Below are 26,540 nucleotides of genomic sequence, written 5' to 3'. Positions count from 1 at the left end.
AGATGACCACAAGACTACTCAGACCCCTAGGTATCAGGGTAGCCCACAAACCAACAACCACCCTACGACAGCTACTGACGAACGTAAGGAATCCCATATCTAAAACCAGTGTAATATACAAAATACCATGCAAGGACTGTGAGAAACACTATAAAGGCCAGGCTGGAAGGAAACTGACAATACAGATACATGAACTCCAACTAGCCACCAAGAGACATGACCAATTCTCACTTGTCTTGCTACACATGGACAACGAGGGATACGAATTCGACTGGAACAACACAGCCATAATCGCACAAGCCAAACAGAGACACGCCAGGAAATTCCTGGAGGTCTGGCATTCTAACCGGAATTCCATCAACAAATGAATTTGACCCTGTGTACAAACCACTAAGAAACAGAACCAGAAGTGGTACCAAAGACCCTAACAAACTGAGGCATATAAATAAGTGGGACAGAACACCGACGCTGCACCAGCGGCACACTGACTACGTTACCTAGCAAGGTGACAAAACATTTGCAACCAAACCCACCAGCTTGGCGAGCATGTCTACAACCTCATCCACAACCCGAGCTACAAATCTTCTTGAAAACTGGTATGTGGTTTGGAAGGGAACTTTCAACTAGTGATGCTCCCATGTATCAGCAGCTGTTGTCCTTCTAGGTGATAGAGGACATGGGCTTGATAGGTGTTGTTGATGATGATTGATAAGTTACTACAGAGCAACTTGTAAACTGAAAACAAAGTTGCCAGAGATAGTAAGAACTGCAGATGCTGGAGAATCCGAGACAACAAGGTGCAGAGCTGGATGAACACAGCAGGCCAAGCAGCATCATAGGAGCAGAAAGGCTGACGTTTCGGGCCTAGACCCTTCATCAGAAATGGGGGAGGGGAAGGGGGTTTTGAAATAAATAGGGAGAGAGTGGGAGGCGGATAGAAGATGGATAGAGGAGAAGATAGGTGGAGAGGAAACAAACAGGTCGAAGAGGCGGGGATGGAGCCAGTAAAGGTGAGTGTAGGTGGGGATTGGTCAGTCCAGGGAGGACGAACAGGTCAAGGGGGCGGGATGAGGTTAGTAGGTAGGAGATGGGGGTGCTGCTTGAGGTGGGAGGAGGGGATAGGTGGGAGGAAGAACAGGTTAGGGAGGCGGTAGGAGGAGAGGAGATTTTGAAGCTTGTGAAATCCACATTGATACCATTGGGCTGCAGGGTTCCCAAGCGGTCCCCGAGCCTCCGCTTGGTTTCCCCGATGTAGAGGAGGCCACAACGGGTACAGCGGATGCAGTATACCACATTGGCAGATGTACAAGTGAACATCTGCTTGATGTGGAAAGTCTTCTTGGGGCCTGGGATGGGGGTGAGGGAGGAGGTATGGGGGTAGGTGTAGCACTTCCTGCGGTTGCAGGGAAAAGTGCCGGGTGTGGTGGGGCTGGAGGGGAGTGTGGAGCGGACAAGGGAGTCACGGAGAGAGTTGTCCCTCCGGAAAGCAGATAAGGGTGGGGAGGGAAAGATGTCTTTGGTGGTGGGGTCGGATTGCAGATGGCGGAAGTGTCGGAGGATGATGCGTTGGATCCGGAGGTTGGTGGGGTGGTACGTGAGGACGAGGGGGATTCTTTTTTGGTTCTTATTGCGTGGACCGGGTGTGAGGGATGAGTTGCGGTTGAGATGTAGGAGACACGGTTGAGGGCGTTCTTGACCACTGAAGGGGGGAAGTTACGGTCCTTGAAAAACAAAGTTGCCATGTCTGTCAATGGTGGAGGAAATGAATGTTGTAAGTGGTAGATGGGATGCAAATTAAATGGCACGCATTCTTTTGGATCATCTTGACATCGAATATTGTTGGAGCTGCATAAATCCAGACAAGTGTAAAATAATCCATCACAATCAATGGAAGATACTTTGAACATCCCGTTAATACCAAAGAATACAAGGAAAGAATCAAGTATCATCACCATCACTAGGTAGGTAGTATTAGACAAACCAAGGGGGCTAAATTCAGATAGGCCTGGCCCTATAGGGTGGCACAGTGGCTAGCACGGCTGTCTTATAGCCCCAGAGACCCGAATTCAATTCCAGCCTTGGTCGACTGTGTGGAGTTTGCACTTTCTCCCTGTGTCTGCATGGGTTTCCTCTGGGTTCCTCCCACTATCCATGCTAAATTGCCCAATAAATGTATCAGAGATAGTAGGAATTGCAGATGCTGGAAAATCTGAGATAACAAGGTGTAGAGCTGGATGAACACAGCAGGCCAAGCAGCATTCATAGGAGCAGGAAAGCTGAAATTTCTGAAGAAGGGTCGAGGCCCAAAACATCAGCCTTCCTGCTCCTATGATGCTGCTTGGCCTGCTGTATTCATCCAGCTCTACACCTTTGCCCAATAAATGTGTTGTATTTGGACTTCCAGAAGGCATTCAACAAGGTACCTCACAAAAGATCAAGTCATAAGATAAGAGCCCATGGTGCTGGAGGTACTAATTGGCATGGATAGAGAATTCACTAATGGGCAGGAAATATTGTTGGAGTGGGGCTACAGGGTTCTCTTTCAGCTTGGTGGTTTGTAACCAATGACGTTGCACAGGGACCAGTGCTGGACCCCCACTTTTTTTCACAACATATAATCAATGACTTGGAGGAAGGAAGGGAATTTAACATAGCCAAATTTGCAGCATGAGAAAAGAAAGGATAGAAAGGCAAGTTGCCAGAGAGATTCAAAGGTTGAGACACAATTATGTGGGCAAAAAGTTGGCAACTGAAGCAGATTGTGGGAAAATGTTAAGTTGGTCATTTTGGAAGGGAGGACAAAAGAACAAAGTATTATATAAGTGGAGAAAAGTTGTAGAAAGCTTCAACACAAAGGGGCTTGGGTTACTTGTGCATAAAACACAAAGTTAGCACACAGGTGCAGCAGGTAATGAAAGAGTCTAATGGAATGTTGGCTCATATTTCAGTGGGGTGGAGGACAAAAGTATGGAAGTTGTTCAGCAATTGAACAAGGAGACTGGTGACAGCACATTTGGAGTACTGTGAACAGTCTTAATTCACTTATTTAAGGAAAGATATTATTTCACTGGAGACAGTTCAAAGATTCATGAGGATGATCCCTGGCATGAAGGGATTGTCTTTCGAGCAAAGGTTAAAATGGTTGGCATTTTACTCATTGAGATCACGTATCATCCTTCTAAATTCCATTGAAACATATAGGACTCTTCAGGGGCTTGACAGGGTAAATGCTGCAAGGATGTTCAGCCACTTAAGGGAGTCTATCTCTAGAGGGCATTGCCTCAGAACTAAGAGGTGCCAATTTAACACTGAGAGGAGGAGGAATTTCTTCTGAGAGAGTTGAATGTCTTTGGAACTCCTTGCCACAGAGAGCTGAGGGGACAGAATCCTTGAGTATATTTTAGGCTGAGATAGATAGATGCTTGATCAGTAAGGGAATCAAGGGTTTCAGGGAAAACACAGGGAAGTGGACGTGAGGAATGGCAGGGCAGGCTCAAGGTGCTGAACAGCCTAATTCTGTTCCTATTTCTTATGGTCTTAATCTTGATTTGTATCTTGTAGATAGTGGACAGCGTTGGGAAAGGAGAATGTGAGTTATTTACCGCAGAATTCATAACTTCTTACCTGCTCTTATAGACACAGTATTTATATAGCTGTTTAGGTGAATGATAACCATCCAGCATGTGGGAAGTCTGCAATGGCAATGCCATTGAATGTCACAGGGAGATGGTCATTGCTTAGTATTGCATGGCATGAATGTTACTTGCCACCTATCAGCCCAACATGAGTGTAATCTCAGTCATGTTTCTAGGCTAACAAAGGATATGACTGGTAGTCAGGAACATGGATTGAAATCACAATCAGATTAGCCATGATCATACTGAATGGCAGAACAGACTCAAGAAGCCATAAAGCCTAAACCTGCTTTATATGATCTCTAAATTTATAGATACTAAACTAGGGAGAATAGTGAAATGTGACGATGATGTTGAGCAACTTCAGAGGGACATTGACAAGATGGCAGATGAATTTCAATGCAGAGAAATGTGAATTAGAATTTGCTTTATTGTCACACATCCCACAAGTATAGTGAAAAGTTTACAAGCACTGCCTTAGGTACAAAGGTACAGATTCTTAAGTACAAATTCTTCAGAAAAAAAAAAGAGAGAAAAACGAAGAAATAAAAGGTCCAGCATTACAGACTGTCACGCCAACTTAGGTACAAAAGTACAAAATCATAGGATCAAATTAGAAAAATAAAGAAATAAAAAGTTCAGAATAACAGTTCTTCTAACCCAGTCTGCACTAGTATATGCCACCAGACCACGCCAGGCTTCACATCAAGGCCCTCTAGGCTGGGAGTCCGCTCTGGATTCATCTCAAGGCTGGGGGACCATGCTGGCTTCACCTCGAGTTTCGTGAGGCTGGGAGTCAATGCTGAGACGAGCAGTCCATGCTGACTTCACCTCAACGTGTTTGAGGCCAGGAGTCTGATGACTTGATTCGCGGCTCAAGGATGAGAGGTGAGAAGAAAGGAACAAAAACGGAAAAAAAGAAAAGAAATAGATGGAGCAGATGAGCTCTGGCTCAGGAGTCCTACTCTACTGCCATCTTGAGAGAGACAGGCGATGTATTTTGGTAGGAGAAACAATACAGGCTCAATGGTACAACTTTAAGGGGAGTGCAGGAGCAGGAGGGCCTTGGGGTTCATGTGCATTATTGTCTGAAGGTAGCCAGGCAAGTTGAAACAGTTGAGAAGGCTCATAGGACCCATGGATTTATAAATAGAGGTATAGAGTATAAAAGCAAGGAAGTGATCCAACGCCTCAGCAAATCATTGGCCAGACTACATTTGGAGTATTGTGTTCAGTTCTGGGCCCCTTATTTACAGAAGGGGATTGTTCAAAGGAGATTTACTAGAATGATGCCAGGAATAAGGGGTTTTAGATACAAGGAAAGGCAAGAGAAATTTGGGCTTATTCTCCTTGAAGCAGCGAAGATTAAGAGATGACCTTATTGAAGTGTTCAAAATCATGAAGAATTTTGATAGGGTAAAAAAGAACTGTTTAAACTAACTAGTACGTAAATAACTAGGGGTCACAATGTCAAGAGAGCTAAACGTGAGACGAGAAATTTCTTTACTCATTGAATCTCTATAGTTTGGAAAGAGACCCTTCGGCCCATCTTATACACTTAATGGTAAAGTCCTGGGGAGTGTTGCTGAACAAAGAGACCTTAGGATGCAGGTTCATAGTTCCTTGAAAGTGGAGTCGCAGGTAGATAGGATAGTGAAGAATGCGTTTGGTATGCTTGCCTTTAATGGTCAGTGCGTTGAGTATAGGAGTTGAGAGGTCATGTTGCAACTATACAGGACATTCGTTTGGCCACATTTGAAGTACTGCATGCAATTCTGGTCTCCCTGCTATAGGAAGGATGCTGCGAAACTACAAAGGGCTCATAAAAGATTTACAAGGATGTTGCCAGGGTTAGGGTGTCTGAGCTACAGGGAGAGGCGGAATAGGCTGGGGCTATTTTCTCTGGAGTGCCAGAGACTGAGTGGTGACCTTATTGAGGTTTATAAAATCGTGAGGGGCACAGATAGGGTAAACAGACAAGGTCTTTTCCCTGGGGTGGGGCAGTCCAGAACTAGAGTGCATAGGTTTAAGGCGAGAGGAGAAAGATATAAACAGGACCTAAGGGGCAACATTTTCACGCAAAGGGGGGTGCATGAATGGAATGATCTGCCAGAGGAAGAGGAGGAGATTAGAACATTTAAAAGGCATCTGGATGAGTATATGAACAGGAAGGGTTTAGAGGGATTAGGGCCAAATGCTGGCAAATAGGATGAGATTTATCTAGAATATCTGGTTGGCATGGACGAGTTAGACTGAAGGGTCTGTTTCCATGCTGTATATCTCTATGACATGGCTGAAGGTGCAAACTCCACATAGACAGTTGATCAAGGCTAGAATTGAACCCAGATCCCTGGTGCTGTGAGGCAGCAGTGCAAACCATTGAGCCACTGTACCACCCTCAGAGCTGTAAGGATTTGGAATGCACTGCCTGGGAGAGTGGTGCTGGCAGATTCCATAGCAAGAGATGGACTTATATTTGAAAGTGATGAATTGATCGGGCTATAATTCTATCAATGATACGAATTGTCAATTGTTGAAAAACCCATCTGGCTCACTCATGCCCTCAGGTAAGGAAATGCCATTCTCATCAGGTCTGGCCTACATGTGACTCCAGAGCCACAGCAATGTGGTTGACTCTCAACATTACTTTGAAATGGCCTAGAAAGTGACTCAATTGTATCAAGCACTATAAAGTCTCAGAGAAATGAAACTGGATGGGCCACCTGACATCAACCTAAGCACGAGAAAAGGCAACAGAAAAATCAGCCTTGTCTATGCTACAAATTATACTAGTGGATTTCAAATTTTCCCAACGTAAAATAGCATAATAAGTTAGGGAACCCTGGATGTCTAGGACAATTCAGGGCTGGATGAGGAAGAGTACAGCTTTTAGCAAATCCAAAGGAGGCAATTCACCTGCAGCCCTCTAGCAATATAGAAAGTACAAGGGGGAACACAAGAAAGCAGTAAGAACAACAAAAAAGGGACATGAGAAAGGACTTGCCAACAGGATTAGGGAGAACTTTAAAATATTTTATAAATATACTGAAGGGAATATGCTAACTAGGGAAACAGTAGGAAAAGGGGACAGTGTATGAAGCCACAGGATATTGGTAGCATGTTAAATGAATACTTCTCTCTAGTTGGTACGGAATTCAAGAAAAGGGGCTGTGAGGAACTTGCACAATTTGATGTAGGAAATGGGAAGCTATTGGATGCTCTGACGAGCTTAAAAACAAACAGATCCCCTGGCTCGGATGAATTGCATCCCAGACTAATGTGGGAGATGAGGTAGGAAATTGCGGGCTCTGACACACGTTTTTAATTCCTCTCTGGCCATGGGGGAAATCCCGTAGGACTGAAGGATAGCTAATATGGTTTCACTTTTTGAGAAATGTGGTAGAAATTACAGGCCAGTGAGTCTCACGTCAGTGTTAGAGAAACTATTAGAGAGAATTCTGAAGGAGAGAATTAATATCCATTTGGAAAAACATGAATTAGTTAGGGATAGTCATTATGGATTTGTCAGAGGAAGGGCATGCCTAATAAATTTGTTAGAGTTTTTTGAAACTGTGTCATCAAATGGGTGGATGAGGGAAGTTCAGTTTATATAGTTTATATGGATTTTAGCAAAGCTTTTGATAAGGAACCACATGGGAGACTGATTGAAAAGGTTAAAGCACATGGAACTGATGGAAACCTGGCGAGATGAATCAGAAACTGGCTTAGTAATTGGACATAAAGGGTAGTGGCAGAAGGTTGTTTGACAGACTGGAGCCACTGTCCAGCACTGTACCACAAGGATCAGCACTGAGATCCTCATTGTTTGTTTTCCACAAAAATCACGAAGTAATATTCACAGAATCATACCTTACAGACAAAGTCCCAGACACCACCATCAGCATCCCGGAATATATCCTATCCCACAGACAGGACAGACCCAACAGAGGTGGTGGCACAGTGGAATACAGTTGGGAGGGAATTGAGGGTCCCCAACATCAAGTTTGGACCCCATGAAGTCTCATGGCAGAGGCAAGGAAACCTCCTGCTGATTACCAAGCACTATTGTCCCTTGGTTGATGAAATAGTACTCCTCCATGTTGAAGAACATTTGGAGGAAACACTAAGGGTGGCAAGGGCACAGACTGTACTCTGGGTGGGGTAAATCTATGCCCACCACCAAAAGAGGCTCGCAGCAGCACTATTGATAGAGCTGTTCAGGGCCTAAAAGACAGAAGTACTAGACTGGGTCTGCGGTAGGTGGTGAGGAAACCAAGGAGAGGAGGGAAAAACATACTTCACTTCATCCTTACCAATTTGCTGCCTGCAGATGCTTCTGTCCATGACAGTAGTGGTAGCAGTGACCACAACACAGTCCTTGTGCTGACGAAGTCCTGCCTGCACATTAAGAATATGTTCCGTCATGTTGGGTGGCACTACCACCACGCTAAATGGAACAGACTTCAAACAGACCCAGCAATTCAAGATTGGGCATCATGAGGTACTGTGGGCTATCAACAGCAGCAGAATCATACACCAGCCCATCGTGCAACCTCATCGTCCGACATATCCCCCACTCAACCATGATCATCAAGCTAGAGGTCAATACTGGTGCAATGGAGAGTGCAAGAGGGCACCTCAGGAGCAGCACCAGACATACCTAAAAATGAGGTGACAACCTGGTGAAGCTACCAACTAGGAGTAACTACTTATGTTGTCTGGCAAGCAAGAAGTGATAGGCAGAGATAAGTGATTTCACAACCAACAGATCAGATCTAAGCTCTGCGGTCCTGTCACAGTAAAATATTGGTGGGCAATTAAACAACTCATTGGAGGAGGAGATGCCACAAATACCCTCCATCCTCAATGATACAGCAGCCCCGCACATCAGTGCGAAAGATAAGGCTGAAGCATTCACAGCAATTTTCAGGCAGAAATACCGAGTGGGTGATCCATTTTGGCCTCCTGCAGTGGTCTCCAGCATCACAGATACCAGTCTTTAGCCATTGTGGTACAATTCACGACTCCTCAGATATGGGAGCAGTCGTGTTCAAACGCAACAAGATCTGGACAATATCGGAAAGAACAAGTGGCTGGTAACACTGGCACCACACAAGTGCCAGGCAATGACCATCTCCAATAACAGACAATGTAGCCAGCATCCCTTGACATTCAATAGTTTTACTATCGCTGAATCTATCAATATCAAATTGTTGGGGTTGGGGAGGGAGGTTTTACCATTGACCAGAAACTCAACTGGACTTACCACAAACATAGTGGCTCTAGGAGCAGGTTAGGAATGCTGCAGCGAGTAATTCACTCCCTGATTCCCCAAAGACTGCACACCATCTACAAGGCACAAGTCAGGAGTGCGATGGAATCCTATATGCCTGGATGGGTGCAGCAACTCCAACACCACTGAAGAAGCTTGACACCATTGACGACAAAGTATCCCACTTGATTGGCACCACGTCCTCAAGCACCACTCCCTCCACCACCGACACTCAGTAGCAGCAGTGTGTACTATCTACAAGAACCTTCAGCAGCATCTTGCAAATTTATGACCACTTCCATCTTGAAGGACAAGAGCAGCAGATACCTGGGAACACCCACATCTGCAAACTCGCCTCCAAGCTACTCACTCCTGACTTGGAAATATGTTGCCATTCTTTTACTGTTGCTGGGTCAAAATCCTGGAATTCCCAACCTGAGAACATTGTAGGTCAACTAACAGTGTGTGGACTGCAGTAGTTCAAAGGCAGCTCACTACCACCTTCTCAAGGGCAGATCGCGACAGGCAATAAATGCTGGCCAGCCAGCGACACCCACCTCCCGTGAGTGAATTAAAAACAATTCAGCAGCAATCACTCCCCTAAATATCCAATACCAATTTGTTCGTGGATTCCAGTAATCAAGTAGGGAATTCCTGTTTTTGCGCTGTGACTGTGCAGTTATAATAATATTAGTTATTAAAGTTCTAACCTGCTTAAGTCTGTTCTTGGGCTTTGTAAAGATTTCTCAGTCCTCATTAACCTCTTCCTCAAAGCTACTAAATTATCCATTCCAGTTGTCCGTTTGGTAACAAAGTATCAAGGTTTGTCATGAAGATGATGTACACACTATAAAAATGAGTATTCAAACTAATTAGAAAATGAAATTTTACAATTGGCTCTGTTAATGGTTATGACAGAAATTAATAATTAAATCAGAACAACATCTGTACATAGTTTGAATGAACTTCTGATTAAATCAAAATTCAATTAGCAAATTTTAAAAAGATCAAATGGCCGGAGCATTATTAACAATGCAAGCAAAAGATTTAAAAGAAATAACTACCATTTATATTGAACCCTTCATTCCAAGGCATTCAAATCCAGTTTGAAATGTTCTGTCGTAGCATAGTGTAACGCAGCTGCCAACCTATGTTCAGCAAGATCCTTCAAACAACAATGTAATTGGATGGTACAGTCACTCAGTGTCACACAGCTCCAGGGACCCGGGTTCAATTCCACCCTCAGGCTACTGTCTGCGTAGAATTTGCGCATTCTCCCTTTCTCTCCTTTGGATGCTCCGAGTCCCAAGATGCGCAGGTCAGGTGAATTGGCTGTGCTAAATTGCCTATAGTGTCCAAGAACATGCAGGCTGGGTGGATTAGCCTTGCGAAATGCAGGGTTACAGGGACAGGGTAGGGGGAGGGTGGTCTGGGAGAGATGCTCTTCAGAGGAGGACTACAAGAAGAACAGAGCTATGAAAAATACTTCATATTAATAGTTCAAGTTCAAAATACACACTCAAAGCTTCAGTGAAAAAGATACTCCTGATTTTGTTACACAAACATAAACAAGGAGCAAGAGTAGGATATTTGTATCAATGACAGCCACAGGTGAGGTGCTGGAAGGCTGGAGGTTGGCTAACGTGATGCCACTTTTTAAGAAAGGTGGTAAGGAAAAGTCAGGGAACTACAGACTGGTGAGCCTGATATTGGTGGTGGGCAAGTTGTGGGAGGGGATCCTGAGAGACGTAATTTACACGTGTTTCGAAAGGAGGGGACTGAATTTGGATAGTCAACGTGGCTTTGTCTCATTAACTTGATTGAGTCTTTTGAAAAAGTAACGAAGAGGACTGATGAAGGCAGAGCAGTGGACATGATCTATACGGACTTCAGTAAGGCATTCAACAAAGTTCTTCATGGTAGACTAGTTAGCAAGATTAAATCAAATAGAATATAGGGAAAACTAGACATTTGGATACAGAACTGACTTGAAGGTAGGAGACAGAGGGTCGGGGCGGAGGGCTACTTTTCAGACTGGAATCCTGTGACCATTGGTATGCCACAAGGATCGGTGCTGGGTCCACTGCTTTTTGTCATTTACATAAATGATTTGGATGTGAACACAGGTGATACGGTTAGTAAGTTTGCAGAGACACCAAAATCGGTGATTACCTCAAAGTACAACGGGGCCTTGATCAGATGGGCCGAAGGGCCAAGGACTGGTAGATGGAGTTTAATTTACAAAAATGTGAAATGCTGCATTTTGGAAAGACAAATCAGGGCAGGACTCATACACTTAACGATAAGGTCCTGGGGAGTGTTGCTGAACAAAGAGACATTGCAGTACAGGTTCACAGTTCCTTGAAAGCGGAGTTGCAGGTAGACAGGACAGTGAAGGCAGTGTTTGATGCTTGCCTATATTGGTCAGTGCATTGAGTATAGGAGTTGGGAGGTCACGTTGCGGCTATACAGGACATTGGTTAGGCTGCTTGTGGAATACTGCATGCAATTCTGGTGTTCCAGCTATAGGAAGGATGTTGTGAAACTTGAAAAAGGGTTCCCAAGAGATTTACAAGGATGTTGCCGGGGTGGAGGGTTTGAGCTATAGGGAGAGGCTGAATAGGCTGGGGCTCTTTTCCCTGGAGTGTCAGAGGCTGAGGGGTGACGTTATAAAGGTTTATAAAATCATGAGGTGCATGGATGGGGTGAATAGTCAAGGTCATTTTCCTGGGGTGGGGGAGTCCAGAACTAGACAGCATAGGTTTTAAGGTGAGAGGGGAAAGATTTAAAAAGGGACCCACAGGCAACATTATCACACAGAGGTCATGAGTGTATGGAATAAGCTGCCAGAGGAAGTGGAGGAGGCTGGTACAATTACAACATTTAAAAGGCATCTGGATGAGTATATGAATAGGAATGGTTTACAGAGATGTGGACCAAATGCTGGCAAATGGGATCAGATTGACTTAGGATATCTGGTGGGCAAGAAGGAGTTGGACTGAAGGGTCTGTTTCCATGCTCTGCTGCTCTATGACTCTAATCAGCCTGTTAAGCATGATCTGCCATTTAATAACGTCATTGCTGATCTGAGCAAAACTTGGTTTGTTTAAACTTTCAGTTAACAGTTAATTTAAAACAGTTCCTGTCTGACAGTTCAATGCTCATCTTCTCTTCTTCCTTCGTTAGTGCTGTTAAAGATCTAGGAAAAACCATGGCTGCTGATTTTCTCTGACATCAATCTTCAAATTCCTCAGCTTCACTAAACATCTAGATCACATTTCACCAAAGGGATTAAAAGCAACGCGTTGCTTCAGTTTAGAAGCTTCTACCTTATTTCCTTACTTCCTATTGTGAACTGCAACCTGTGGAAAAATCTTGATTGACAATATCTCTCAAGTTTGACAAAGTTCCTGAATGTACTCTCCAGATCTAGATGACATTTTCTGTCCTGCACTACACACCAATACCGAGTCCTAGGTTCCGTATTCATCTTGCTGACGTTCTGTGATGTTTTAATTATCTTGCGTCAGTCTGCTTTATCCCCAGGACTGCAATAATGCAGATACTTGACTTTCCCAATGAACACAACTGCCACTGGTTTGACATTTTTTTAATAGGTTCATCTACTTCTGGCTATATACGTATCTGTATTATGACCAAGCAGAGACTGCCACACAGTACAGCCTGACCTCCAGTATTTAGGAAACCCCTTGCCATTGGACCACAATTTGGCCAACTGTGAGCAGGAAAGAATGCAGAGACGCTTTGTGAGGAGGATAGGTTTCTGACAAGATTGACCAAGTGGGAAGGCTGATAAGACCAACAGGGAAGGTTGAAGGAATTTTTGCCAAGACCTGTAGATCAGTCTGATGGGGTCACTGCCACACCCCAATCCCATCTGTTTTTCAGGTAGTTGTAGACTCAACTTCCTCTGCACAGACTCCAAAACTTCAGGTTTGCCCAGACTGCACATCCTCTGTCTCTCTCTTGCACACACCCACTGCCCCCATCCCTCCCAAGAAAAAGGCATAAAAGTGGAGTTGAGGACAGATCAGCCATGATCTCGTTGAATGGCAGAGCAGACCCAAGGGACTGAATGGCCTACTTTCGCTCGGAGGTCTTATGGTCTTACCCACTACGCACAGGCAACCCTAGTATATGATTGACCAAAATTTAATAGGTTAAATTGGGATGAAAAAGAAAAAAAAAAAAAAAAAATCAAAAAAACTTCATCAGGAAGGTGCCAAGGTGAAGTTGAGGCATCAGAAGGAGTGCAAAAGCCTCCAAATAATCCGTCTTCTATCACTTCAAGCACTATGTATCACAGTCTGCACATCATATGTTGGACTTATCAGACATTCACATCGACTGGAATGGAAGCATGTCACCCCTACTTTGAGGCACTAAGAAAACAATGGTAACAAGTGGACAACCAAGTATTCGACAATAACAATTTGCTACAAATAGGGAGCTGAAATGGGGTTACTTGGGCAATCAATAAAGACACATTTAAACGGTAAGAGATTATAACAATTACAGAAACTGCAATGAAGTCATTATTATTTAGAAAGGTGTGGAACAAGGGTAAAACAAGCAGAATAACCAAGCATATGCCCATTTCTAATGGACTGGAGGATTTTCAGGACTTCCAGTATAGCACAAACATAACCGGCAAGGGCACAATATTTGCTCCCCCTAATTCATCCTTCAGTGCAGGATCAATCCAGCGATGCTCAAACTGAAGGAGATAATTAATCACTTTCTATCCTTAATGGAACTGTCTGAATCAATGGCTAAGTGAACTCAAGAGACATCATGGTAGACACTGTTTGCCATCTAGTCCACCAGGGATGTGACTGCACACAATAGTTGCTAAATAATTAAGGTTTCAGCTGTGACTGTTTTCTTGTTGACTGTTCAACATTGAGGCATGCATTTAATTACAAAACTTAATTTGCCAGAAGGCCCAGATTTCCACTAGCTGCAGAGGTGTGCATTAACACATCTGAACAAGTTGATTCAAATGTCTATAAAGTAATTTACATGTCAGAGGGCTCTTGAGCAAATTGGTGATTGTTTGATGTAACTGTAACCTCTAATTAGTTAATTGACAAGTAATTATAGTCATGAGATTACCCACTGGAAATTCATTCAATATGAGTTTTATTTAAGGATATGCTGGGATTGCTATGCATTGGAATTTTATTTCATACAATGTTATGTTGAACCATGCCTTCTAGATCTTTCCTTCCAAAATATCACTTCTATCTTCAACTCTCCTCCATAGCTACTGAAAACATGATCTATGCCTTTACCATCTTAAAAGTTTGACATTGTCAACAGCTTCAATTCCAAGAACAAAACATGTGTGCAATATTGTATTTTCTTACAACAACTTGATATGCAACTTTGATGGAGGAAAATATCCTACGTGTTTCACAGGAGGTAGGTTTTCAGGAAAGTCAAAGTTAAGTAAGGTAGTGAGACAATGAGCTGGCAGTTGAAGGGCCATTCACCAATGAGAACAATAAAAATGATTAAGTGGCCCGAATCAGAGAACTGCTGGATTATTGAGTTTGAGAGTAATCTGAGAAGAAGAAAGAGAATTTTAAAACTGATGGATTTTTAACCAGAGGCAATGTGGTTCATAAGCACAAGGGTCATGGGTAAAAAGTACTTGGTGTAAATTTGAATAGGGACAGGTTATGGAGGTCAGAACATTGAAAACAGGTGTTGTATCCATTGAAATAGTCGTCATAACAAAGAAAGGAGTCGGAGTTGGACAAGAACATTTTGTATCTGCTATGTTACTTAGGTAGACCATAGCTTAGTTCAACTCTGCCTTCCCATCTTAAAAATGTTTTTCAAATTCCTTAATATCCTAATTTTTAATCAATCTCCATTTTGAATATTCTCAACTTTTTGGGGTACAGAATTCCAAAGATTCACAATCCTCCCTGCAAAGAAATCTTTCTTCATAAAGTCATTGAGATATACAGCACGGAAACAGACCCTTCAGTCCAAATCTTCCATGCCGACCACATATCCTAAATTAATCTAGTCCCTTTCCTATTTACGTACCCATCTGGGTGCCTTTTAAATGTTGTAATTGTACCAACTTCCACCACATCCTCTGGCAGCTCATTCCATACATGCACCACCCTCTGCATGAAAAGTTGCCCCTTAGGTCCCTTTTAAACCTTTCCCTGCCCACCTTACACCAGTCCTAAATTACTGACTACTTATTCTAAGACGGACTACGAGTTTTAATTTCCCTAACCAGAGAAACACCCTCCAAGCATCTAAATTGAAAATCCCCTCTATAATCTGTGAATTCAATTAATTCTTACTCTGCTAACTTCTAGAGACTTTCCTCTTAAGATAATTCCCAATCCCAGGATTCAGAGAAGTGAAGGTTTGTTGCACTCCTTCTAATGCAAGACCATCCTTCCTGTTAAAGATAATGAAACTACACATAGCACTCCTGGTATAATCTCACTAAAGCCCTCAGTAACTACAGATGGACTTCCTTACCTTTAATGCCCCAATCCCTTCAAACAAGGACATTGCTCTCCTAATTCCTTGATAGAGCTGCATTTTCAATTTCTCATCATTTGAAAAAAGTTCAGCACTTCTACTCTTCCTATCAAAGTGGAAACATCATGAGAAATAACAATGACAGCAGTTTAACAACATGGGAGGGGAGCAGAGATAAAGTATAGTATAGTCATGATAAACTGGAAAAACTCAAAACAAAAGCACAGAACTGCAGATAAGCAGCAGACTCAAAGGAAGCTAATCCTAACTTGCATGCAGATAAACTGAAATAATGGTCTGATGAAACATCCCATTTTTGGAAACGGTTTCTCTCTCCACAGATGCTGCTGGATCGGATGAATTTGTCCAGCATTTTCTGTATTATTTCAAATGTCAAGACTTAACTATCGGGCAAGAAGGCTTCAAAGAGAAGATATTTAGAGATAAGGGTATTTAACGGAATAAAGGTAATTCTGGAATATTGCTTGAAATTTACTGGTGGACTTAAGGCATGTATTTAGTATAAAATATTCTTCTTCAGGCAAAGAACGACCAAAATGTGTTTGTATGTACAGTTGTAGATACCAAAACTATGGAATTGTTAAAAAATATTAGATACTGCAGTGGCATGCATTGGGGTGGGAAAAGAGCAGTGTCAAACAAACTAACGTACCGCCTTTTCCTAGCTACAATCAGTTCTGGATGCAAAACATTGACACTGCTTTCACTTCACACATACTGCCAGACTGGCTTAATTTCTACAACGATTTCTGTTTTTGTTTCAGATTTCCAGCACCTGCAGTTTTTGTTTTTTTGGTTAACTTGCTGAATGGTCTTGTGCTGTGTGCCAAACTAGAAGATAACAGTACGTGTATTCTTGCAGCTTTGTACTTTGTTTTTATATGTGGAGTCACTAACATAAACATCCTCAAGACCAAGGTCGTCCACCAACCTGGCCTGACATTGTGTAGCAAACCCCCAACCATCAAGCTCCACGGGGAGGCCTTAGAGAATGTTGACCACTTCCAATACCTCAGAAGTGTCCTGTCAGCCAAAGCAGCTACTGAAGAAGAGATCCAGTATCGCTTCCAGTGTGTTAGCGGAGCCTTGAGCCGCCTGGGAAAAAGGGTGTTTGAAACAACATCAGATCCGACACCAAGATTATGGTTTACAGAGCTGTGGCAGTTCCCATCCTCCTATATGGCCCTGAGACGTGGGCTGTCTACACCAGATGCCTCAAAACACTGGAGGAGTACCACCAACACTGCCTGTGCAAGATAACGTGAATCTGCTGGGAAGAAAGATGCACCAATACCAGTGTCCTCGACCAGTCCAACATTCCTAGCATCGAGGCACTGACTACCCTAGATCAGCTATGATGGGCTGGGCACGTCACCCACGTGAACAGCATGAGACTCCCCAAGCAGCTGCTCTAATCCCAGCTTTGAAACAGCAGACGAGCCCCAGGTAGAAAAAGGAAACACAGTGAAACTCTCAGGGCCTCACTGGCAAAGTGCAGACACGTGGGAATCACAGGCGCAGGACCGTCCAAAGTGGAGGAGGGGCATCTGGAAAGCCGTCGAACACTTCAAAACTTGCCATCAGGAATAAAACTGGAAGCCAGGCGAAAACAGCAAAAAGGTGCACACTGTCACACCAACTCCCCAACCACCCCTTCCCGTGACCACTGCATGCCTCAAGTGTAACACAGCTTGCAGTAGCCGCATCAGTCTGTACAGCCACCTAGAGACTCACTCTGAAAATGGGAAAAGAGTCACCCTCATCTGCAAGGGATCGCTGATGATGATTATGCAACATAAGCTCCAGGAGCAGCGCCCATATCTCGTGTTTTGGCACTAAGTTCAATGGAAACTCACAGTACAGAACCACATTTTCTAATTAAGCGCTTACAGCCAAAATTTGACATTCTTTAATAAAGAAATGCTTTTTAGTTTTATTGCTGGAAGGTCTAGTTCTATTTACGTAAGAACATATTGTTGGTTGTGAGGAGGATGGTCTCAGGCCACAGTCTGATTTTGATCAGCTGGTAGATTGGGTACAGCAACGGTAAATGAAATCTAATTCTGATAAGCATATGGGTCTGCATTTTGGGAAGTCCAATAAAGGAAGGATTTTCACAATGAATGGAGGGTCCCTAGGGAATACTGTCGAACAAAGGGATCTTGGTGTACAAGTCCATAAATCCATGCCGGTGCCAACACAGATAGATAAGATGGTGAAGAAGACATACAAATTGCTTGCCTTCAGTAACCGGGGTGAATCAGAGAATCCCTACAGCATGGAAGCAGGCCATTCGGCCTATCGAGTCCACACCGACCATCTGAAGATCATCCCACCCAGACCCATTCCCCTACCATATCCATGAAATCCTGCATGAACATTCCAACTAGCCTGCACATCCCTGGATACTATGGGCAATTTAGCATGGCCAATCCACCTAACCTGCACATCTTTGGACTGTGGGAGGAAATCGGACCACCCGGCGGAAACTACGCAGACATGGGGAGAACGTGCAAACTCCAGATAGACAGTCACCCAAGGGTAGAATTGAACTTGGGTCCCTGGTGCTGTGAGCCAGCAGTGCGAACCACTGAGCCAAAGTACCACCCCAGAATACAGCAGCAAGAAAGTCTTGTTCCAACTTAATAGAGCATTGATTAGGACACAGATGGAATACCATGTGCATTTCTGGTCATCATACTATTGGAAGGATTTGATTTCACCGGAAAAAGTGCGAAGGAGATTCACCAGGATGTTGCCTAGAAAGGAAAGTCCCAGTTATGAGCAAAGACTGGTTAGGCTGTGTTTGTTTTCCCTGGTGCACAGGAGGCCGAGAGGAGATCTGATTCAGGTCTACAAAATTATGAGAGCCATACATTGGGTAGACAGTGAGAATCCTTTCCCCATGGCAGATGTGTCTAAGACCAGACGGCGTAAGTTTAAAGTGAGAAATAAGCAGTTTCATTGAATCATAGATTCCCTAGTGTGGAAACAGGCCATTCAGTCCATTGAGTCCATACCAGCCCTCCAAGGAGCATCCCATCCAGACCCACCCCCACACTATCCCTGCATTTCCCACCCCAGACACTGTGGGCAATTTAGCATTGCCAATCCACCTAACTTGCACATCTTTGGACTGTGGGAGGAAACTGGAGCACTTGGAGAAAACCCACGCAGACATGGGGAGAATGTGCAAACTCCACACAGACATTCGCGCAAGGCTGGAATCGAACCCGGGTCCCTGGCGCTGTAAGGCAGCAGTGCTAACTACTGAGCCACTGTGCCACCCCTAGGAGATCTGAGGAAAAGTCTTTTCACCTAGATGGGTAGAAATACAGAATACGTTGCCTGAGAGGCTGGTAGGTGGAGGTACTCTTGCAACATTTAAGAAGCATCTGGACTAGCACTTAAAATACAGGCATATTAGGCAACGGACCAAATGCAAGTAAGTGAGATTAGTTTAAATCAGTGTTCTATGGTCAGTACAGACATGGTGGGCTGAAGGGCCTGTTTCTGAGCTGTATGACTCTATGACTATGTATATAAGAACTTGGAGCAACAGTAGGCGATTCAGCCCTTGAGCCTGTTTTGCCATGTAATGGGGATCAGCCATGGCTGATCTCATCTCAGCCTCGACTTCACTTTCCTGCCCAGTCCCCATTACCCTTCAACCAATTAAAAATCTGTCTGTTTATCTCATCCTTAAATGTATTCAGTGTACTGGTGTCCACTGCACTCTGCACAGTGCTTTTTTAAACAATGCCTTTTTATCCTAGGTTTCTCACACACAGGATATTTTTTCTTTGTTTACCTTGGGTGCTCCAATTACACATTGAAAACTTTGATTAAGTCATCTTTCTTCACCACCCCCCACACATACCCTCACCATAAACCATTTCTATATTCTGGGGAATACAGCCCTAGATTCTCAATCTCTCTTCTTAACAATATTTGAAATCAAGGAATTATTCTAGTGAAACTATACAGTAATCCCTCTAAGTACATCATATCCTTCCTGAAGTGTGATGTTCAAAATTTCATGTAGTTCCGTAGGTGTGGTTTACCCAGGGCTTTGCATGGTTTAAGTATGACCTCTTACCTCCATGTGCTATTCACAGATCCCTGTGATCTGATGTTGGGACCATTAGGGTACAAAAATATAATGTATGATGGTGATTAAGACCTGATGGAAGAATTTCAAGACTTGTATTGTACCAATATCAAAGTTGCTTTATTTTAAATTATCTGTGGACCTGGACCTCCAAGTTATCATGGGTTCAGCGTGTAGCTTTTCACTATCTACAAAGTACTCTTTTCTACCCAATTGCCTGAGCAAGCAAGGAGAGCCTCAGTCTACACAAAAGTAAACATTTTTTACATTCTCTCTCAGCACTGCAATGTATTGTAAAACTAAATTGTGAGCTAAAATCCTGAAGTATGGCTTGAAGACAATCTTCTAACTTAGTGACTTTTCTCTTATCTGAGCCAACCTGATATCCACATAAAATTTAAAATAAAAATAAAAATAAATACTATTATTAAAGTGGTAAAGTGCTTCAAACTATTTCACAAATATTACCATTGAATCCCACAGTACTCCTGACAATTTAAAACCAACAACAGAAGTGGTCTCCCATAACCATGACAACCCAGCCAACAACCAAATGAATGTGACTGCATTCCCTCTATGACACAATGATGGAACTTCGTAACAAGACTCTACTATTTTTCATTGTCTAGAATAATGAAATTTAATAAATTTACAAAGCTCTTAATTTCTTATAATTCACTTCAGATCAAATTTCCTTATTCCTCCGGCGAATTCTACAATGATTACATATTACATATATTTTCAAGAAAAGCAACCAATTATTCAGGCCAATTTATGGCGGCAGCTGGAATTATTCTTAGGCCAGTGAATCTAACATGTGTTTTGAAACAATTTTCGTACATCTTCTACAGATTGAAATTATAAATTTAGTTAGGTAATATTATGACACAAGATGCTCTAAAATAAGCAAATTAACTAAAGGAGTTAAATAGTAAGGGCAGATTCAATTCACTAGAGTTATATTCCCTAAAATTCAGCAGATTAGGGTGCCTAATTGAGATGTTTAAGATGATCAATGAAATTGATAGGATAAAGAGAAAGAAAACATTCCCTCTGGTAGGCGAGTGCTATACATGGGGATGTATTATCAAAACAAGAGCTAGGCCATTCAGGATTGATGTCAGAAAATGTTTTTCCCCTCCCCACAATAAAGATTAGTAATCCAGAATTCTGTCCATCAAAGAGCTATTGAGGTTTATGCGATGGATGAATTTTTGTTTGGTAACATATGAAGTGTGAGGGAATTAGGAGGGGTTGATGTGATCACAATACAAATCAGCATTGATCAAACTAAATGGCAGAATTGGCTCAAAGGGATGAATGGCCTACTCCTGTTCCTGTAAATATAAAAGGAAAGAACAGATCATTTTATTATAGCATACTCAGCACTGTATCAATAAAAACTCATCCTTTGCAATAGAGTTAAGTGTTTATGTTTTTCCAGACCTGTAGCCATCTGTTACTTCACATTTGTGACTGATATACGCCTAACATCTTTAAGATTTCCCCGAAGAAGATATTTAAGACGTGGAATAGCAAATTCAGTGAAATATTTGTATAGTGGTAAATATTTGTGAAAAGCTAACAATTTTCCCCAGGATTATAATAAAATATTTAACAAAAAAAGGGTACACAAACCACTAATAACACATTACATAAACATCGCCAAATTTCTAATTAATGACATTAGTGATTTTTCAGAATTTGTGAAAGGATTAGGTAACCATTATGATAAAACAACTGTGATTTAATCGCGAGGTCATCTGACATCTAGAAAGCTTATGAGAATCTTCTTCTAAGGAGTTTTATTCTTGTAAACCGTTTTTTAGCATTCTCAACCATGATTGTGTCTAAGTAACCATGACTACCTCTATTTACAAATAATCTCTCAGACTTTTACTTCTTAAATTTAGCAATTAAACCATTCCCTGAACTTTTCTGACTGTACAGCTATAGGTTCAATGTATGAATATATATAAAACACGTTTAGAATCCGCACCAAAAATTAGCTGAACACAACTCGGGTCTAAATAATTATAGATTCATCTGGGAATCTGAAAAACGTTAAATCCATAAAATATATCAATATAAATATCCCCGAGTTCGTACTGACCAAAATTAAACAACCCCAGGGTCGATTTGTAACTGAGTCAAACCGGAATCAACACAACAAATCCGTTAATCTGGCGACATTACCTGCAGCACTACCACAACCAGTCATGAAGAATAAAGCCGGTAATTACCCCATTCAAAGACACCCGTGTAATTTCTGTGCCATTATAACACTGATGGGACATAACCAAACACCAGCCATCTTCCCACTCCGTACCGCTGCTTCCGCCTGCAATCGGACAGCGCGGGGCCCAGGATGTCCACCGCTCCCATTGGACATCACTAGACCCGACCCCTGCGCCCTGCTCATTGGACGGCGTGGGGTTCCGCCTTTCTATTGGACAAACGTGCACCTGCCGCCCTTTTCCATTGGACAGCACTTACACATCCTCCCTTCCATTGGAAGGCTGCCGCACATTCTCCATTTCCATTGGTCAACACTGTGCCCCTTGCTCTTCCAGCACGCTTTTCCGATTGGACAGCGCGGTGTTCTTCCAGCCGTCCACATTCGCGCGCTTTCGTTCAATCCAGGCGGGCGCGTGGGCGGCCGTCAAAGAGGCAAGGCTGGGAATGGGGAATAGGCTATGGAACTGCACAGAACAGGTGAGTTTGGTACTATAGTCCGTTAAAGCGACTGGAGGAGAATGATAAACTCGTCAATCACAACGGCCTTCATAAAGGTCTCAGACTTTATGTGAACTTCCGTACAATATTGAACTCGATGTCGAAGCCATAGACCATTAGACAGAGGAACAGAAATTAGGCCATTCAGTCACGGCTGATAAGTTTGTCAACCCCATTCTCCCCAGAACAATCAAGAACCTATCTATCTCAGTCTTAAATATACTCAATGAACTGGCCAAGCAGCTCTTGTTCGTGTTGGCTTTCAGAAAGAACAGCTCAAGCTGGTATCCACTTTCCTGTCTTTTCCATGGAACCAAGCCACCCCTAAGGTGGTTGGCCTTCTGGAGCCTCTCATCTTTAGAACCATACTATTTGGAGCTCAGAACCAAAACCAGAAATTGCTGGAAAAACTCAACAGGTCTGGCAGCACCTGTGGAGAGAAAGCAGAATTAAAGTTTTGGTTCTAGTGCCCCTTCTCTACTTTGATTTGGTGTTATGTAATGAAAAAGGGCTAATTAATGGCCTAATAAAAACCAAAAGAACTGCGGATGCTGTTAATGAGGAACAAAAACAAAGTTGTTGGAAAGCTCAGCAGGTCTGGCAGCATCTGTGAAGGAAAAGACAGAGTTAACGTTTTGGGTCCAGTGCCCCTTTCTCCAAACTCCCAGTTTTAATTAATGGCTTTCCTATGAAGGATCTTTTGGGAAACAGTGACCATAAAGTAATAGAATTTTACAAGGAGGTTGAATATGATGTGATTCATTCTGAAATTAGCACCTGAAAATGGAAACTACAAGGATTTGAAAGTCAAATTGATAATGGTAGATTGAGAAGATGCACAGAGAGATTTGATTGTAGACAGGCAATCATTATGTGTGCTGCATAGGAGGCTGCTGAACAAGATAAAAGTTCATGGTATTAGGGACAAGGTACTGGTGTGATTAAAGGATTGCCTTCTGCCAATCAGCCAGAGAGTGGGGATAAGTGGCTCTTTCTCAGAATGGGAATTGGTGATTAGTAGGGTTCCACAGGGATCAGTGTTTGGACCATAACTATTCACATAATGCATTGAGTCTAGATGAAGGAACTGAGGGCACTGTTGCTAAGTTTGCAAATGATACAAAAAATAGGCAGAACGACAGGTGGTGTTGAGAAGGCAGGGTGGCTGCAAAAGGACTTAAACTGGCTAGGAGAGTGGGCAAAGAAATAGCAGATGGAATATATAGAAAGTGTGAGGTAATGCACTTTGGTAGGAAGAAGAGGTGTGGACTATTCTCTAAACAGGAGAAGGCTTTGGAAATCTGAAGCACAACAGGACATGGGAGTCCTAGTTCAGGATTTTCTTCAAGTTAACATGCAGGTTCTTGGCAGTTAGGCAAATACAATGTTAGCATTCATTTCAAGAGGGCTAGAATACAAGAGCAGGGATGTTCTGCTGAGATTGTCTAAGGCTCTGGTCGAAAAACTGAAAGAATTGCAGATGTCGAAATTGGAAACAAAAACACAAGAGGGGGCAGCATCTGTGGAGAGAAAGCAGAGTTAACATCTCCAGTCCAGTGGCCTCTTCTTCAGGACTGATGGTAGCTAGGAAAAGTTGGTATTTATGCAAAAGATGGGTGAATGGAGGTGGGAAGGATTAAACAGGAGATAGACCTCAACAAGAGAGAAACTCAGTTGTACAGGCAAAGGAATGGGTAAAGGTCAGCCTGAGAGAATAAATAGCTGCTAATAGGGAGCATCTGTTCTGAAGAAGGGTCACTGGGCCCGAGACGTTAGCTCTACTTTCTCTCTACAGATACTGCCAGACCTGCTGAGTTTTTTCAGCAACTTCTGTTTAAGGCACTGGTCACTCTACAATTGGTTTATTGAGAGCAGATTTGGGCCCTGAGTCTAAATAAGGATGTGCTGGCCTTGGAGGGGGTTTTTAAGAATGATCCTGAATAGTTGAGGACTCTAGGTCTGTACTCAGAAGATGGGGCAGAGGAGAGTGGTTCATTGAAACTTAAAGAACATTGAGTGTCCTGGGTAGACTGATGTGGACAAAATGCTTGCACTAGGAGAATCGAGGACCTGAGGGCACAACCTCAGTGAAGGAATGACCTTTCAAAACTGAGATGAGGATTTTTTTTTCCCAGATAGAGGGTGGTGAATCTGTGAAACTCATTATTGTTGAAGGCTATGGAAGCCAAGATGTTGAGTGGACTTAAGCCCAAGATAGATATGTTCTTGTTCAAGGGCAATGAAGAGTTAAGACAGGAGAATGAGATTGGGAAACATAGTAACCATAATTGAACAACAGAACAGACTTTATAGACTGGCCTAATTTTGCTCCCCTTTACTATCTTGTTTAAAATTACAAGGCTTACATAGATAATGTTCCTGTCAGGCACAAATACACAAGGGCAAGGTAAATAAACCTTGGATAACAGAAGTTGAAGATTGCATTAGATAAAATGACGTGTTTTAAGAATGCTAGAAATCATGGTATTGAGGACTGAAAGCAATTTTGGGTCCAGGAAAGGAGGACCAAGTAACTGACAAGCGAAGGAAACAAAATGAAAGAAAGGTAGTGAAGAAGCTTTTCTCAAAGTGTCAAAGGAAGAGATCTGCTAACACAAATACGGGCCCTTTTCGCTGGTGGGGATAGAAGTTATAGCTGTGAACAGTGAAATGTCAGAGAAACAGATACTTTGCATCTGTCTCTACAAAAGATATAGAAATCTCCCAGAAATAATACCTGACCCCAGAGTTCATAAAACAGAAGTGAAGCAACAGGTAAAGATAGGACGTGAAAAAAATGTTGAAGTGGCTATGAATACGTGGTTGCGCTCGATTTATTTCATAACTCTAGATTCCAAAAAAGTACTTGCTGACTGGAGGTTGCATATGTAAACCTACCATTTTAGATGGAGGAAGGAGTGAATTGTTACTTGTGCATATTTTAATATAATTTGGATTTTTGAATCATTGTCCTATAGGTTTATCTGCAATCATGGGGACTTATTTTACAACTTGAGGTAGCTTGCAGATGTAAGAGTTCGGTTTACATTAGGAACACTTGACAAGCAAGGTAAGCGTTGTACATCAGAATTTTAGACATTTCTGGACTTCTAAGCTTAGGAAAACACCAATAGCTTGAAACTGAAGCTTTTTTTTTATTTCAGTATGGGGGCAGTTCTACATAAGTGCCTGAATGAAAGTGAATGTATAAAAGTGCTCCCAAGGAAGGGTGAATATAGAAAAGAGATTACCTGAGCGTTTAATAGCTGCAGTCATGAAATGGTTCAAAGTCCCTGAAGAGATTATTTGAAACTGAAAATGTTAAAGTGCAGTTACACAAACACCCAGGTGAAGGCTCAGGTTTACTAGACTGGGATTTGACATCAGTTGAAATAAAATTTGAGAATATGGGGAAGAGGTGCGCTCATCTTGCATGAATGCTTCGGATGCTGTACAAGGTAGTTTTTGGGATTGTATTTCAAAATCTCAATGTGTATGGTTATTCTATTTGATCACTTCTTGTTTCACTGTGAAACCCAAATCCACAACATTGCATTTGTGTGTTTCAGGGAGAGACTACCTTACCAAAATAAACTGATCTATCAAATCAGCTTTGTTGGCATCTAACTATTCCAGTAACCACAGCAACTGGGATCATGACAAGGAGGACAGTGGACAACTACAGACTTAAGCTTGACTGTAGTAAGGAAGAAGTTAACATCCATTATCAACATGATGACTGGACATTTAGCTAACTGCAAAATTGGGCATTGTCAGCATGGAATGATTAAAGGGAAACCATGTTTGACAAACCATTTGGGTGTTTTGAGGATTTACGGATAAAGAAACCGATGGATGTCACATCCTTGGATTTTTAAAAATTCACTTGGGAGATGTCATCATCACTGGATGGCTAGAATTTATTGCTTGTCCCTAGTTGCTGTTGAGGAGGTGGTGAGCTGCCTTCTTGAACCGCCGCAGTCCAAATGCTGTAGATTGACCCATAATACCCTAAAGAGGGAATTCCAGAATTTTGAACTAATGACAAGGATGGAACAGCGATACATGTCCAAGTAAGGATGATAAGTGGCTTAGAGGGGAACTTGCATGTGGTGATATTCCCATGTATCTGTATATTTTCAGATAGCTTCTGATAACGTTGGTCACAGGAAGTTTAAAAAATTATAGCACGTTGGATTTGGGGGGGGAGGAAGAAATGTACTAGAAT

General features: G+C 42.5%; 1 protein-coding gene and 1 long non-coding RNA gene across 3 annotated transcripts in view; both read left to right on the top strand.

The window, feature by feature from the left end:
- Nucleotides 1-26,540, top strand: part of ccdc18 (coiled-coil domain containing 18) — a 250,198-nt gene that overhangs the window by 36,450 nt on the left and 187,208 nt on the right. The window lies entirely within an intron of this gene.
- On the top strand, nucleotides 22,176-26,168 carry LOC125484171. Its single transcript, XR_007263010.1, has 3 exons — nucleotides 22,176-22,291; nucleotides 25,291-25,382; nucleotides 25,882-26,168. It is a non-coding gene; the product is annotated as an uncharacterized LOC125484171 (long non-coding RNA).

This window comes from Rhincodon typus, chromosome 10 (assembly GCF_021869965.1).
Source record: "Rhincodon typus isolate 14 chromosome 10, sRhiTyp1.1, whole genome shotgun sequence".
Classification (NCBI taxonomy): domain Eukaryota; kingdom Metazoa; phylum Chordata; class Chondrichthyes; order Orectolobiformes; family Rhincodontidae; genus Rhincodon; species Rhincodon typus.
The sequence above is the reverse complement of the archived record's forward strand: the minus strand, read 5'-3'. Positions and strand labels throughout refer to the sequence as shown.